Genomic DNA, 5,317 nt, shown 5'->3' on the forward strand with positions numbered 1-5,317 from the left:
AAAGGCACAGATGTATGAGGCAAATGAATGGTTCCTTAGGGTTTTATAATTGAAACAATTGCTAGGATGGTCCCTTTTCAAGATTTTTAGTCAAAATTCACTTGCATTTAAAACATATGTTCATTTTAATCTTTTAAATATTATGATATGCATATTTACTCCCCCATCTTTGTTAAACAAATATAAAGGACATAAAACCAATAATGACTACGAAAAACACACGATAAAACCAACCAACTGAGCCAATTGGATCCAAAACTGGAAATTAAAGATGCTAAGATATTTTTGAAGGTCAAGTAGATTAATGAGACATTTGTGGCTTAAAAATCTACCTTTTGACATAGCAATCAAAGTTTAGTTACAGAAATATATATAATTACAAAATAGTCAATCCTATTGTAAAACTTAAAAGGAATATCTCGCTAACACTGAAATCTACTGAGGTCAATTATCATATAAGTAGATAAATTTCACACATGATATAAAAAGTTATTAAAGAAAACTAAACAATTAAACAATGACTTTTAACGGACGGATTAAGTTATTAAAATAGAGAGAGAGAGAGAGAGAGTATATTACATGTGTTTTATTGTGTAGGATATGATTTTGATAAAAAGAGCAGTTTTGGTGCTAAAACAAATATTTTGATGTTTGAGAAGAAATCTAAGAAATTTAATCAAGATTGAATTCAGAGGTTGACGACCAAGGATGTATAGAAAAATTGATGCTGAGAAAAATATATTGGAGCCTATAACGATAGGAAAAAATGAGGTAGTATGGCTTCTTGTAAAATCAGTATGCCGCTATGTGAAGCCCGTAGCAACAAGTTTATTTTGAATCCATTTCCTATCCTACCTATTATGAGTAACTTGTTCCGAAAATACAAATTAGTATAAACATCGCAAATATTATTTTGAGTGGACTTTGGATGCTTAGAATATTAAGAGGACAGCTAAAAGATGAGGACACTAGATATTCATTACTTTCCATCATCAAGAATCGATTAAATGCATGAGTGTATCGATAGTGGTTGCATTTTTCTTGACATGTTTTTTCATTCGATTATAAAATAGTTTTTCCTTAGGGTATTTATCTATATGATGTATTTAGATTTCCTATTGGAGAAACTTCAAAAATAAAAGTTCTAAAAATCTCTCTCAACTGAGAGCAACATTAATTATATTATTTTTTATTTTGAAAAGTTAATCAAATTGATCAATTTAGAGTGACTGATAAAAGTCAAATTACTCAAAAAACAATTCAGTAAATAAGAGATTGTTAGCAATATAAATACTCAATAATTGAGTCAGGGTCGAATCTCAAAGGGAGTGATCTAAATTGAAGAATTCAATGAGGAAATTAAAGATGCAAACTAATTCATTCTAGCAATTATGACAAATGGGTAGATCATTCCGCCAAAATAAAGAAAAGAATTTTGAAATTAATTATTACAATTCAATAAAAACAATAGGGTTTAAGCAAGGAAAAGATTGTCTAGGGGTGTGGGAGTTCGTATCAATATTAAATAGGGGTACAAGTGCTTGCTAATAATCCTCGATAAACATGGATAGTTGGGTAATCGTCAATGAAAAAAATCTTCTTTTGGTCTCAATGCCTCATATCACAGAATCTCCTTTCAGGTTCATCCACGTAAAAAATAAACCAACATTATAACTTACTAAATGTCACATTCAAGCAGAGTCTGCAAATTGAATTTGCAAGTATTAAGTTTTACCTACTTCAGTTAATCCATTTTGAGCATCAATCAAAGATCTAAGCTAGGATAATGTTTGCAACCTTAACCCATAAATTGACTACATATTATATATCTTAAATCCATGAATAAATAATAGAAAAATATAGCACGACATTCTAGGTACTATATTATATTAACACCCAACTCCATAATCACAACCCTAGAATTGAGATTTTAACAAAACATCATAAAAAGGAAAGACATTATAGCGATTATAGTTTTAGCCATCAAAGTGTAAATAATTAGCAGTAATCTTCAACACTCACTTTGAATTGAACCTTCAATTGTCAACTACAAAAAATTTCAAAACCCCAAAACACTAGAGGGTAAAGTTTCTAAGCTAATATTCAAAAACAATGTTTTAAAAGACTCTGTTGGGACACGCCTCGGGGCTCACCCTAGTGCGGGTAGCGAAATTTCTTGAGACTCAAGTGTGGGGCTTAGTTTTGTAAGACTTAATCCCTAAGCTATTACGATCCGAGTCTACACCCTAGACGTGGTCAGCACTCGAGAACCATTGTTGGTCCCTAAGTAAAGCCTCATCTTGACAACTACAAGCGGAAGACCAATTCAAGCATACAAGAACTCAAAAAAAGGTAGATTAAATTCAAATACTCAAATTTTAAATAATATAAAGAATACTCAATAGATAAACTCAGAGTTTGTAAAAACAACTCAAAGAAGATATATATTGAAAATAACTCAACTTAGTCTATGTATGAAGCTTCTACTATTACAGAGATGGAAGTCGAGACAATACACACGATATCTTAACAAATTTGAAATGTAAATGGAATCCTCCAAAAACAAGGAGGCTCACTAAAGCTAACTCAAACTGCAAGTCATATCAACAAAGCACCTGTTGATGACCCTAGCTAGCTCTATGTATCAGCATCATCTCATGATGCAGGCCAAATGATATTGGTATATGGAATGTACGAGCATGTAAGGGGAATTATAAAGGCATATAAGCTTGAACTTGTAACACCTCAGAACTTAACTAGGATAGAACAATAGAAAATTGGTGAACCACGGAGGGGTAATAAGACCTTAGTTTAGTTAAGTTGTGCCTGTGACATATCAATCATAGTCGTGGGGAGTCATAGTCTAGGGGGTACTTGTTCATTATCCCTTTAATAAATGATACTTACACAATTATGTCAAATATGTGTAAGTTCATGTTCTTCTCTTTTGTGCATATATATTGCAGTTTTGTTTCTTTAATCTCGTGTTCTCATTCAAATTGTTAGTACTTTAATCACAATCTTTGTCAAAGTAGAACAAGATTCGGTAATTAATTCACCAAAGGAGTAAAAAAGAAAGAAAAACATTGCCAGTTCAAGACAACATTTTACGTCATCTAGCTTGAGCTTTGAAAAACAATATACTACAATCTAGTACTCCATAACATTTATTACATGTAAATAGTAACAACATAAAAAGGAGGAACGCTTATAAGTTTAGATATAATACAAGAAAATATGATTAGAGATTCGTATGGATATTTATTGTTTACTTTAATGGTTGTTGTGGCATCCTATAAACATGGTTGCACGACCACCAACACTTCAACAATAACAATGTATTTAGTGTAGTTCCAAATGCGAGGGTCTGAGAAGTGTAGAATGTACACAGACCTTATCTGAGATTTTGTAATTGATAGCCCCCTAAGTAGAAATTTATATCGACATAAAATTTCATCCTCTTGAGACTTGTATCAACTAGATTAGACTGTTGAGTACTCATACAACTTCTCACTAGCTATTAGAGTAAACTATAATTGCTACACTCACATCGCCTAAAATAGCTCAATATTGAACTTGTGCTAGAATACTCGTACAACTTCCCACTATGGCAGTTGTATTCTTTGTTATTACGTGATACATCGAAATTATTATTTACAAATTTTTAGGATTTGAGATTGAAGAGAGCCATGATTTTTGAAACAAACATAAATTGCAACCATGAATGCACATGAGTACTCTTTATTGGAATAAGTTTAATTTTGTCTTTTAAATATTAATTTAAGGGTTTCTAGTTAATCATCTTTGAAGAAGGGATTAAAATCAGTATTTGCTGATCAATAAAAGTTCGTGGCTGTCAACGGAGCATAAAACTTCACTAAAGGAAAGTTACGGATATATAACCTTCGGCCAATAAGTTTACCAACATGGCTGAGTATTTCGATCTCTTTAAAGAGTTTACCAACATGGCTGAATATTTTGACCACGGACAATTGGCCAGATATTCTCTATTAAAAAATTGTAGAAAACCCTTTGCATAAAAAAGAACAAATTTTTAGGAAAATAAAGAAAATTATGATGCATAAACTGAGATCTACTATTCCCTCTATCTCAATTTATGCATCTTACTTTTCTTTTATAAATGGTCTAAAAAGGAATGCTACACAAAAGATGTATTTAATATTTCGTTGTTGTTGATATCTCTGTTAAACAATTGAGTGTAAAGTAAATTACTTTTACTAGTTAATAGATGTGTTTACCATTATTATTCCCCCTCTTTTACACCTAATTTCAGGAGGGATTCCAATTAAATTTCTTTTGTGAAACATCATGTTGTAGAAGAACGCAAGACTTTTTTTTCTATACATGTAAATAAACTAATGAATCCCTTAATATAAGTGTGAAGTTTTTAGTGCACATGAGTGATAAAGGGTGCTAATCCAACTACCCAAACTTGTACATTAAATACCTAAGAAAGTTTTAAGTTTTATATACTAAAAACTATTTTAAAAATTGTTTACATAAGTAGGTTGCCACTTATAAGGTACTAGTTTTGGGGAACGTGCATTGTATGTTTATCTCAATATACTTCATATATATTTTGATTGCAAATATCATATATTATGTCCTTCAAAGCTACTGATATTTACTAAGATAAATCCGTAATTTTTACAATAGAAAAGCATATTTTTCCTTATAAAAATGATACATCCTTCATTATAAAATTGACTAAAAGTGCATAAATAAAAAGGTTTACTACTATATAAATACAATATTCAAATAGAAATTCCCAATAATAACAGCGACAAAACAATTGAGAGTTGTACAATGACAGCAAACAAGAAACATATACATTAAGCAAAACTAATAAAAAGAGTAAGAGAAGAGACCATAGAATTTTTCTCATTTTTAATAAATATTGTAAGTGTGTATAATACTGTGTCAAATGTCACTATTTATAGGATAGGATTGAGGAACACAATGAGTTGTCATGAATGTGACCAATATCTAAAATGCGGTGGCGTGAGGCGGGGCTTTTACTTAGCGTTAGGCGAGACGTAAGCCTAAAGACATGAGGCGTAAACCCTCTGAATATTTTAAGGTTGTAATTTTACAATATAGTATAATAATATAATAACACAAAATTATAAAAAAAAATACATTAATAGTTTAAAATAATTACAAACATGATTAAGGAAACTGATGGAAAATAAAACTTCTGACATGATTATACAAGTATAACAAATTTAAAATCTTAACAAGTTTACACAAATGTATTTTATCATACTATAAAATTTACCTCTTCCCCCCCCCCCCC

Source organism: Solanum pennellii, chromosome 5 (genome assembly GCF_001406875.1).
Source record: "Solanum pennellii chromosome 5, SPENNV200".
Classification (NCBI taxonomy): Eukaryota; Viridiplantae; Streptophyta; class Magnoliopsida; order Solanales; family Solanaceae; genus Solanum; species Solanum pennellii.